We start from the raw sequence: 13474 nt of genomic DNA, 5'->3' as shown, positions 1-13474 counted from the left end.
GTTAAATATTCATTAAAAGTATGTTCTTGGAACATTTCTAAAGGTTTGATTAGAAAATTAGCCGATGCCGAATTTCAACATGAAATTGCTGATTATGACATATTATGTTTTAACGAATGTTGGGTTAAATGCCCAAAAGAATTTGAGATAGCAGGTTACGAAAAACATTATGTGCAAAGGAATAAATGCAATGGAGGCGGTGTTATTGTTTTTCATAAAAAGTGGCTAAATTCGTATCTTGAGGTCTTAAAATGTTGTGCAGACAGTATGATATGGTTGAAAATAAGCAATAATATTATGTCTGATTGTAAAGATTTATATTTATGTGCTATATATGTACCACCAGATAATAATATATTTTACCGCAAATATGACTGTGACGTATTTGAAGTTTTACAGGAACATATAGAGCATTATGGTGCATTAGGTAACATTGCTATAGTTGGTGACCTGAATGGACGAATTGGTAAAGCAAACGACTTTATAGGGCATGATCTATTGAGTACTCAATTACAAAGTAATATAAGTGGTTTAATTGATTACACACCCGATTTACCGAGTGAGCGAACTACTGAGGACATAAAGCCTGCTAATACTTTTGGTCGAAAGATTTTGGACTTGTGTAAATCGTCTGGGGTTAGAGTATGTAATGGACGGTTCGGGAAAAGCAGTGGTAAATTTACATTTCAAAATAAAATGGTTGTAGCGTTATTGACTATGTGTTATTATCTCATGAATCTTTTTCTATAGTAAATAATTTTATGATTGGTAATTTTAATACATTTTCATGTCATGCTCCTGTAATTATTGATTTCAAACTGAAAGGATTATCATTAACTGATTTTTGTTCATGTAAAATTATAAAATATAATACCTATAACTGGAATGAAGAGTATAAAGATGATGTAAAGAGAGACCTTTGTGCAAGTGCAGATAAAATAAGCGATCTTGTGAATAGAATGAATGAAACGGACAATATTGACGAAATTGTGGCTGAAACGAACGACATTTTTTTAAACATCACAGAAAAATACACAAAAAGAGAAGTGATTAAAACTGTTAAGTGTGATTATTGTAACGGCAAAAAACGAAATTTAGGAGTAACTGGTTTTAACCGAGATAAGCCGTGGATAAGTGACGAATGTAAAGAGTTGTACCGGACTTACAAACGAGCATTATCACAGTTTAATTTATGCAGAAGTGAGGAAAATAGACTTTACTTAAATATTTCAGAACAAAGATTTAAGCGTATGGAAAATACTTTAAAAAGGCGTTACAAAACCCAGAGAGGAGATATGTTTAGTTCGATGAGAAGAACCAACCCAAAATACTTTTACAGAAAATTTCGAAGAAAAAGAAAAACACTAAATAGCAATTTAACATGAGATGACTTTGTCGCACATTTCAAGAACTTAGTATCAAAAGACAATATTATAGACGGTCAAGTAAATGATGAAAACTATGATGTGGTTTATTCAGAATTAGATCGCCCATTTACAGAACAAGAAATAGACATATGTGTGAAGAAACTTAAACGTGAAAAGGCGCCAGGATATGACAATATTTTAAATGAATTTATTAAAGAGTGTAAAACTGTCCTTTTGCCGTTACTGTGCAAGCTTTTTAATGTTATATTATGTACAGGATGGTTCCCAGAAGTATGGATTACTAGCGTATTAGTACCACTATTCAAGAAAGGCTCGATGAATGACACGGGTAACTATAGAGGAATATCACTGGTTTCTCACATTGGAAAGTTATTCACATCGGTGATACATACTAGATTGATGAAATGGTGTAAAGAAAACAGTATTTTGACAGATGCGCAATTCGGTTTCATTCCAGGATATGGTACAAGGGACGCAATCTTTGCTCTTCATTCTGTTATAGCTAAATCTTTACGTAAAGGAAAACGGTTATATTGTTGCTTTGTTGATTATGTTAAAGCTTTTGATAGCGTTTCACATCTTATTTTATGGCAAAAAATGCTTAAGTGTGGAATAACTGGTAATCTATTGTGTTTAATTAAATCTATGTATTCTAAATTGAAAACGTGTGTTAAGTTAGATGGTCAGTTTTCAGAGTTTTTTTTAGTTGTAACGCAGGATTGATGCAAGGGGAGTCATTATCTCCTTTTTTATATTCGCTATATGTAAATGATATAGAAATAGAATTAATCAAACAGGGTATTGAGCCATATGAAGTCAGAATGTTAAATTTATATTTGTTCATGTATGCAGATGATACAGTTCTTTTTAGTGAAAGTGTAATTGAGTTACAAAAAATGATAGATACTGTGAATGAGTGTTCAACACAGTATGGGCTACATATAAATCTAAGTAAGACAAAAATTGTAATTTTTCGTAATAGAGGTAAAATAAAAGATAATGAAAAATGGTATTTAAATGGTAACATAGTAGAAGTATGTAATGAATTTGTTTACCTAGGTTTATTGTTTAATTATAACGGTATATTTACTGTAACACAAAAGACACTAACTGAACAGGGTAGAAAAGCTATTTTCAGCTTACTTAGCAAAACATATGATGAATTTTTTAATATAGAAACTTTACTATCTTTATTTGATACTTATGTTACAAGTATAATGAATTATGCCAGTGAAGTCTGGGGCTTTCATAAAGCCGAAGATATAGAAAAATTGCATTTATATTATATGAAAAGAATTTTAAAAGTTAGAAAAGGAACTGTTAATAACATGGTATATTTTGAGTTGGGCAGAGTGCCCGTGTATGTAAATAGATATGTGAAAATGGTAACCTACTGGTTGAGATTGTTAGACACAGAGAACTGTATTTTAAAACATGTATATAAAGATATGTACGAATCTAGTTTTGTGAAGCCAAATGACAAGCTAAATTGGTCTTGTAAGATACGAGATATATTATGTAAATATGGTTTCAGTGATGTGTGGTTTTCACAGAGAGTTAGAAACAGTGAATTATTTTTGAGTGAATTTAAACAAAGAGTAATAGATAATTATATTTCTGAAGGTTTATCGTATTTTGAAAATTCGTCGAAATGTACTTTGTATCAGTATTTACATGATGGCCACACTATGCAATTTTACCTCAGTCGTCCATTAAACAGTTTGTATAGATCTTATATTACTAGATATAGAATAAATGCTCATGCACTATGTATAGAAACAGGTAGATACTATAATATAGCCAGAAATGAACGTTTGTGTAGTATGTGTAATAAAAATGCTATTGAAGATGAGCATCATTTTATTTTAGAATGTGATAAATATAACGACATCAGATGTAAATATTTAAAGAGTTATTATTATGAGAAACCATCTACTTTTAAATTAGTACAACTGTTATCTGTAAGAAATGTCAAAGAGCTAAACAACCTAGGAAAATATTTATTTTCTGCAGAAAAAGCACGTATTGGTTAATTATTCAAATGTTTATTTTTAGTTTAATATGTCTATATGTCATACTCCGCTTAATTCTTTCATTGATTTGTATAATTTGTGTATAAATGTTGTATTATGCTGTATATTATCTATTGGATATTTATATTGTGTAAATCCAATAAGCTGTATTTGCTAACGGAAATAAAGTATTATATATATAAACGAGTCTAAATTGAAAACTACGTTCAAACATATGATTGCGTTGGATAAAAACCGCAATTTATATACGTGTGCATGTAAAACAAATTTCGTTGTAGAAGGGTCTAAAAACAGCACAAACAACATTTTCCAAAAGACCAAAAAAGTGAAAAAGTATAATAAAACAAAACGCATTTGACTAACAGGTCGAACAACTGATGTTCTTTAACCCTGCTGACTGCCATTGGCGATTGCCAAATAAAATTGATCACAAGATGTAACAAAATGGATCTTAATATAAATTTAATACTAACAGAATTTTTTTTAACTTGTGGCCACGATATGTTATGCCACAAACATACGGTGTCAATATTTTTTCAGTACACCAGATCTGGATTTCGACAATAAATGTCTCTTCAGTGATGTTAGGGATCGATACGGTATTTGGAAGACCATGTAAAAAGTACCCTCAGTTTTAGAAAAAAGTACCCTCATTTTTAGATAAACTCTTGAATTTTAAGAGTCAATATAGGATGAACAGATCTATATAGGACTCGGAGAATATTTTTACGTCACTGAATTGCGTACTCAAACCAGGAACATATATGATATAAATTCCCCAGCTCAAACTATACATCATTTTAGAAGTTTATTGAAGCAAAACTGAAAAAAATAATTATAAAAAAAATTTGATTTTCAAGGATGGGTATAAATTATTGCTTAAATCAAGGATTTTTATAGTACTATACAAATCCTTTCCCGGATATAATCCTGAATCTGCTACTTAATTACAGCATTGTCATACCAACAAGTAGATTAAGCATGGCAAATATCCTTTAAGCACTGTTCTTATGTCTTTTAAGTCTCTATTATGTATATCAAACAAAATAGCCTATACTTTATACATCTGTTAGGAATGGAAAATCATGGCCTCTGATAATGACTGCAAGCTTTAATAAGATTTAAGATATTTTTAGAAAAAAAATCCGAATTCGAAGTGCTTGTTTACAAGAACAAAATTGTTGTGTCCATATTGTTTTTACATTAATTGAACAAGCTTTAATTAAGCAATGTCAGTCAAAATATTTGTATATCAGATATCCTTTTACAGGCATTAGATTGCGTTAACTTTGAATTGTTTAGGTCCAAATTTAGACGATTGATTCTTATTGATCCTTATTCAACTTGAAAGAAAGGTAATGCATTACCGATGATACATAATGGCAAGGATGTATATACTAGTAGTACTACACAAATCCTTGCCATTATTTAGTTATAATATGAAAGCATGTATAATTTGGGAGGGTAAAACAAATATAAAAAAAATGGCTTTGCATGTTATGATCAAGAAAAGGATTTTAACTTATAGATGTCACAGATGATGGGAAGGAATTGTATATTTAAATATACTATTCCTTGATGATGGTATCAAACAAGTGACGGTCTGGTACTGACTATAGGGTTCATCAGACTTTGCATTAAAGTATTTGTTGTACAAGTCCGTTCCGTTTCGGTTCTTACATACCTTAATCAATAGATCCGCGGATTTATATTTTATGTAAAGGTGTGCCTGTCTGTACGCCATATATATATATTTCAACAACATTTTGTGTATGGAAACATGAAGGGTGCACATATCTGTTCATTGCTATGTGTTTGCTTATTCTACATTGGCTAGAGCAAGGATTTGTATAGTAAGAAGGTCTTACTATATACAAATCTTTGCCCTAAAGATATAGGGATATACAGTTGAGATCTCACAGAACATGTTAATCCGCATTTATGCTCCTGTCCCACTGATTTGGGAGCATCTGGCCTTTGCAAGTTTTGTATGGGCTTTTTTCTATTATGGTTCATTTATATGTTTCATTTAGTTAAGTGAGTTTAGTGTGACGTCCATTTTTATCGAACTAGTAAACATATATTATAAGTTATATGGTTCGCTACTGACCCCATACGGATTTTTTGGTGAAAAAAATAATTTGTTTTGGACCCTGAGAAAAAAAATTGTTTGTTTCACCCTCAGCTAAAAGTGAAAGAAAAAAATTGTTTTCGGTTTGTCGCTAAAAAAATAGATTGTTCTTCGCCGAAGGCGAAAAAAAATGTTTGCACAGAAAAAAAAATCATAGCCCCCCCCCCCCCCCCCCCCCCCGAAAATCAAATGGTTGCTGCCTTATACAATCCAAACTGTCGAGGCGAATGGACTACGATATACATGTATTAAGCATAAAAGTGTCATTGAGTTCTGCACCAATTATACTAGTAAAGGGATCAACGGGAACAGTAGCTGTTTTCCTTTCTATCAATTTGTATTGTAGAAGTTGGGAGTGTCGATTATTATAAAGTCTGGAAAACACTTCAGTTCCGAGAGGAAATCTTGCCCGTCCAATGAATTGAAAGAGCTTTTACCTAAAACATTAAAAGCTTTCTTCACAAGCAACCAAAAATTGTCGTATACCGAATCGTCTGTGAAAACTGCAATAATGACAATTAGACGTAACATTTCTATACGTGTTACATGACGTCAAAATCGCATGCTGGGACATTGTATCGGTTATTATAGTTCTATCTGATATCTCGTTATTTATAGATTAAATTTATTGGAACTTAATATTAAAATAGAGAGATTCTTTTGTTCTTTTATCCCCTTTAAAAAAAATTATGTAGCGAATAAAGCACTGTATAAAGAATATCCTGGAAAAAAAGAAAAAAACGTAACCCTATGTCAATGGGGTCTGAAGGGGACAAAATGTCGGACATTGTTATTCAACTCGAATAAAAAGAAATTATTTCTAAATACATCATTATTGCATGAGGTGAAAGGGTGAGTTTTGTACAAAATACTTGTATAAGAATTATTCACTTACGACATGGTGATTGCTCTGTTTTCCCTTTATTTGGGGACAATTTAGAAAAATGACCACAATTTTTTGTGCTTGGGAGACATTTTATTTGTGTCATATTTATCCTTTCTTTTTCAAAATTCAGTCTTTTCGAAGAAAGAAACCGACATGACATCGCGCATCGACCATTTATGACGTGCTTGTTCGAGACAAAACATTTAAGGCGAGTGAGATTCAGACCTAAAAAATATTTTTAATGCACTTATCTAACACACAGCTATATTATATATCATTCGAAAGGAAAACATGTGTAGATTCCATTTTTCCCGGTCGCAAAAATGAAATATGATGCAATTTTTTTTAAATGGGGGTCAAAGGTCATTCATAAAAAAATGAAAGAATAACACTTTTGTAGTATTGTTGTTTTATTTGAAGCAGCTGGTAATATAGCTAATTTAAATTTAACTTTACACGATACTATGATAACGTCTCTCTGATTCTTAGTTGTACATCGTTCATGATTTGGCTATAATTGACGTCATTTTGATGTTTTCACTCACTCTGCTATAGGTTAAACTGTACTTTCTACAAAAACGACGTATAATATCAAATACACATAAACAGTGACAATAATCTCCTGTTTGATAACAGCCTACAAACCGTGTCAAGATCGGTAATCACTATATTACATGTTTAATACAACCACAAGCAAAGTTAAAGAGGAGATATGAATCACATTTTAAGCCTGTCCGCCCGTCAGTCCCCACTTGTTTGCGGCCCGTGTCGAATTAAATCAGGTATACAGATATACAGTTCATCCTAAAACCAATGATTTCAAATATATATAAAATGCATTGCATTGAACTATAGAACTGATGTTAAACACACTTAGTTCAGAGATGTATTATGAGATTTACGTGTCAATATGAATTTTGTTTAATTTGTGATAAACCCGGCCATCTATTGATGATATCGAAAGCGATAAAAGAGAGTTTTCTTAGGAACATAGATAGTTGATGAGCTGTTAAAAGGTTAAAACCTGTAAAAGCATGAACTGCTGGTAAAGGTATATATATTTAATAAAAGAAACTATACATGCACAATAAAGTTAAAACATGGTGCATCGCCAACCATAATTCCCACTGGTTATAGAACTCGTAAACAGCATACAATTGTTCCATGTTTAGAATACAACAAAGTGTCAGGTCATCATTGACCATCTGACATTACACCTCTTAAATTGTTAATCCGTATTTAGAATAAGAAGCCTGGTGATATCATAAGCACGGTACCTTTGGTAAGTATGATTAAAAAGACACTAGTACTATGTATACCAGAAACTAAATGCTTTGAGGTAAACAACTGTAGCTTATCGTATGGCATAAATCAAGAAGCAATAGCCAACACTGTATAATAAGCTATAAAGGTTCTAAAACAATGTTGATTAGATACTCAAGAGCTTGATTCATGCTCAAAACTACAAACAAAAGCAAAAATCATAAAAAGCAACTAACGACAACCATAATGAATAACAAATCAATTTGAAAGATATCAGGCATATGATCGGTTGTTTACGTTAGACACGCGTTTCATCTACATAAGACTCATCGGTGACGCTCGAACCAAGTAAAACTTCGAGGAATATTTAAAAACAAGTAATCCTATTTAAAATACGGGTTAGATAATATATACGCCTGAAGAAGAAAATGTATTGTCTTTCAAATATCTACGAAGAATTCAAAATTTGTCAAATGAATGAATAGATATCCCCATACATTAATTAAAGTATTCATAGCATGTCAACATACAGGATCTTTACGTGGCCCTAGCAATACACTATGCTTCCTCTAAAATACTGACCAAATTTGCACAATCAATACGTTTACCGTATGCGATGGTTAAAACGGTAGGAAATTTAAAAGGTGGACATATCTCACGTTCAAGTTCATGGAGAAACTATCAGATTTGACACATTTTTACGTACTTTTAGTTGTAAAACTAAAATTTGCATTACTCCAATTCAGTAGAAGTGTTTTTTAAATGTTATTCATTATCTCTGCCATTTCTTAGTGCAAATTGATTAATAAGATATTGTTTTTTTACCATGCAAAAACGTTGACATCTCAGCTTCTACATGTTCTATGGTCCTTTTAATTCATTGTTTTATACTTTGAGTAATATTTGTACCAAAAAAGTTGCCTTCATGGTTATTCATACATTTTTTCGAAGCGTTTAGGTCCGTTAACTTGAGGGAAATTAACAGAGAAAGCGATTTTTGAAATTTGATTGAAAAGGGGGAGTGTGTAAAAGCGTATATCCAGAATAATACAGTGATAACGATATATATTAAACAAGTAATGAACTTCTGAATAATACGAACATCATTAATTTGTGTTTCTAGCAGGAAATATCCCAGAAATGAAAAAAAAATATGAAAATTGGCACCATTTTTATAAAAACATCCAAAAATGTTACAAAAGTTATTTTTTTTCGGTAAAATTACTTCTTTTATTTTTGAAAAGTATTTTTTTATTCATTGACATGTTAAACGTACATTTTTTTTGCATTGTGACAACAGAAAATAAAGCTATATGTTAAACTTTTCACGCTTCAACACTGTTGGTCATTTTTCAGTTTGGAACTATTTCTTGAATTTAATTCAATTTTCACAAAAAATGCACCGTTCGATTTTTTTACGACCGACCAAAAAAGGAAGTTCAGATACTAGACTATAACATATAAAAACTTCAGCTGTGTGTTAAGTATAAAGTGTCTTTTCTGAAAATGTTACTCGCCTATTTATATCGTTTGGTGGAATTTTATATATGTTTTTAAGGTATTCAGATTTCCCAAAACTTAAAATATAACGCGGGGCAAGGAAATAATATTCAAAAATGAAGGTTTTATTGATTTTTACTTTAATGAAAATAGTCTGGTACATATACAAAATTGCATTATTCGGAAAGAAGAATTTAAAATCTTTAAAATGATATATATATAACACTTTAGAATATCAATTTTAATGTTAATAAATTAATGACATGAATGTGTCTTGTCCACGATTTCACCAAAATAACATCAGTAGCGTGAGACGTTTCTAAAGAACTAGCTGAACCCCGCCTTTGGGTGTAGAATTTTCTCGTTGTTTGAAAGACTCGACATAGGCGGCCTTGGGCAGCTTTTTATACGCACTTTTGTCTATCCGTCCATCGTTAACATGTCGGACGTTAACTTGAAAACGCTTTTACCAATTTGCATAAGACTTTGGGGAATTGTTTATATCTATTGACGAACTCCCTTTATTTTTTTTTATTGAAATTTTAGATTTTTCGTTCCCGATTTATGCGGTTTTATTGACTTTAAAAAGGGAGATTTTCCCAGTGTCCGGACTATAACTTGAAAATGCTTTCAGCAATTTGCAAGAAATTTTGGTTAATTGTTTATATCTATTGACGTGAGCTCCATTTTGGCTGAGTTTTTATAGTTTTAAATTTTACTTTTCCGAGTTACAGGGTTTTATTCGTTAAAAAAATGAGTTTTTTTTCCAGTTTTGGGATGTGAACTCAAAAATCCTTTTAGCAGGTCTCATAAAACTAAGTGAATATGATATATCTATTGACCATTGACGTAAGCTCCCTTTTGATTTTTATAAAATTTAGATTTTACGTTTCTTAGTTGTAATTTTTTCAATATCTAAATTTAGTTACTGCATTAGGAACCTATCAGTTAGTTGTTAAAAAACTTCTTATAGAACCTAATATTTCGGACGGTATAGCATGAGAAGACCTGGATGCCTCATACTTTGTATGATGCCCTAAGTAATGAATTTCCGTCTGTAATATGTCCTTCTTCTCATTTTCCTGGTTAATGAATAAAAAAAAATAAGATTTTTTTGTGACGTTAATTTGAACATGTTCACCCGACAATCAATCTGTGCAATAAATGTATTTGACCTATTTCTTATAGCTTTAAAAAAAACTTAACCATGAGAACTAAATTTTGACCAAGGAACCATGAAAATGTGAGAGAGATGATACCTGACCGAAAGCCAAATACACCTTACAATTATTACATACATCCAACATAATGCTTATAGTTGAGGGGAAAAAAGATAAAATCACCAAAACTTTTAGCAATGAACCGTGACAATGAGGTCAAGGACAAATAAAAAACCAGATTGAAATGAACATCTTTGATATTCCATATACATGACCAAATATAGTTTACCTTTTACATATAGAATGAGAGAGAAAACCCAGACCAACTTGAACACAAAAACTTAACTTTAAGCTAAAAACCATGAAATTAGGGTCAAGGTCAGATAATACCTGCCAGTATGAAGGGTACACCTGAATACAATCATTCATTACAAAATATAGAAGAACGTTTGCTACTAGTATCTAATATGTAGACATAGCCTCAATCACTGTATGATCAATGAAATGAGGTGGATTAAGGTCAATTGAAAACTATCTGACTGGCATAAAGACCTTGCAAGATATGCACATACTAAATATAGCTTTATATATCACTCATAATAAGAAGGGAATGACATTTTTGTCTGCCTGGCATGATTCATCTGACATTGACCTCGTTCTGATGGTTCATTGGTCAATGATAAAAAATTTACTGGTCATTTAGTCCAGTGATGAATATCACTGATTTGGACCAAAATATTTTTTGCTGGACTTTGCCAATGTTCTGAACCTAAGATTGAATGAATGATAAGATTTGAGTTCTTACTACTTGTAAACCCATTCACATGCTTGCATATATATATCTTGAGTTAAAATTTCACCATTGGCTGTTACTCAATGCTTTTCAGTTTTGTATACAAAAATTTTAAGTTGGTCTAAGAGATTAAATTTGTATTTTCTATTGAATTTTTTCTTGTATACCTGTATAATTCACTGTTTAATACGTACTTGTTATTATCCATAAAATTATTTTTTTGAATGCTAATCAGCATCATACCAAGATAATATATTATTATACATGTTACTGAGAGTCAAATGAAATGTGTGAATTTCAATACAACTGCATGTCAGATTGAAATATTACTGACTTTAATACCATTTTAAAGGTTCTCCTTAACCGAAACTAATCACAAAATTAAACTTTAACAAATGTTGACACATACAACTTCTTAGTGGGAAACTGTTTCCCCAAATGTATCCTGGGGGATTTGATTGATTTCAGACAGGCATGGGAAATAAGTAGTGTTGTCAAATCGTACACTTTTGCCTAACCGGTTACTCAGATAATCGTTCGACCGATTAACCGGTTAACCGATAATTTAAGTTGGTGTTTGAAAGCCTTATCAATAGAACCCTACACATAGAAATAAGATGTGGTATGAGTGTCAATTTGACAACCTTTCATCCAAGTCATAAATACGCTTTTCGAATTGAAAGTTTTTCCTTTAGCATTATAAGGCTAGTCTCTGGGGATTCCTGGCGAAGTTTGACTTTTAATAATCAAATACACCGTATCAACTATAGCGTTTGTACCAACTTCAGATTAAAAAATCAAAAACAAAATCTTAATCTCGTATAATTGAATATGTCTTATGTTTGAAACATAATATTCTTTCCTTTTCTCTTGTTGTCTCCGATAATAATGGGACGTGTTTCAATTTGAAATGATTAACTATAAAAAAGAAGATGTGGTATGATTGCCAATGAGACAATCCTTCACAAGAGAGCAAACTGACACAGAAATTAACAACTATAGGTCATTGTACATGCTGTACGACCTGTTTCTTCACCGTGTTTGCTTTTTTCTTTAAGCATGTTACTCGTACTTTCACATATACATTGAGTACATTCACATTGGTTTGCATTTCACAATTTTTGAAGTAAGACTAACCCTTGCACTACGGAGGTTGCACACTTGAATGTAGGTTTACACAATATTAGATCGAAAACGAAATAATGAAGTAATTAGTAAAATTAAATCTCATTACTGATTTAAAGTTACTGTTAAAAAAACATGTTTACTAATTATGTTTCTTAAAGATCCTGCCCAGAACTCTAATTAATTTTATGTTTTAGGATTAACAATAGCAATCAATATAGTGGACAATTGATCTGTCAAACTAATTACCACGACGACAATTTTTAAATAAAACATAACTATTTAATGATTTAATTTTCAACACAAATTTTTATCAAATCTATCCAAATTGAAAAAAAGTCCGGTTGACCGGTTAGCGTTTTTGGTATTCGGTATTCGGTCGTTCGACCGATTATCCGGTTAACCGTTGACAACACTAGAAATAAGCACAACTTTTAAAACAAAAAATACAGCAACTAGATCAATGCTAATTGGCAATCAAACTCTTATTCTAATATATTCAATCTCACAAGTTACAATCAGCATGACAAATTATTGAATTTATTCTTTTCTCAAAGAAGACAATTCATACTTCTTAATATTTGTACAATGTATTTGGTGCATTATTTCAGGAACAGAACAAACTGCTATATACCATTAATACCTAAAGTTTTTATATAACCTGCGCATGCAGGAATCAAACCAACAACCTAACACACTCATGGCAAAAGTGCAACCATGAGACATCTGAGATGTGTACATGCAGGAATCAAACCAAAAACATAACACACTCATGGCAAAAGTGCAACCATGAGACATCTGAGATGTGTACATGCAGGAATCAAACCAAAAACATAACACACTCATGGCAAAAGTGCAACCATGAGACATCTGAGATGTGTACATGCAGGAATCAAACCAACAAAATAACATACTCATGGCAAAAGTCCAACCATGAGACATCTGAGATGTGGACATGTAGGAATCAAACCACTGTTACACACTCACGACAAGAGTGCAACCATGAGACATCTGAGATGTGGACATGTAGGTATCAAACCACTGTTACACACTCACACACTCATGGCAAAAGTGCAACCATGAGACATCTGAGATGTGGACATGTAGGAATCAAACCACTTTTACAACATCACACACTCATGGCAAAAGTGCAACCATGAGACATCTGAGATGTGGTTGAAATAAGATAGAAAGT

This window comes from Mytilus trossulus, chromosome 10 (assembly GCF_036588685.1).
Source record: "Mytilus trossulus isolate FHL-02 chromosome 10, PNRI_Mtr1.1.1.hap1, whole genome shotgun sequence".
NCBI lineage: Eukaryota > Metazoa > Mollusca > Bivalvia > Mytilida > Mytilidae > Mytilus > Mytilus trossulus.
This window is presented reverse-complemented; position numbering follows the sequence as displayed.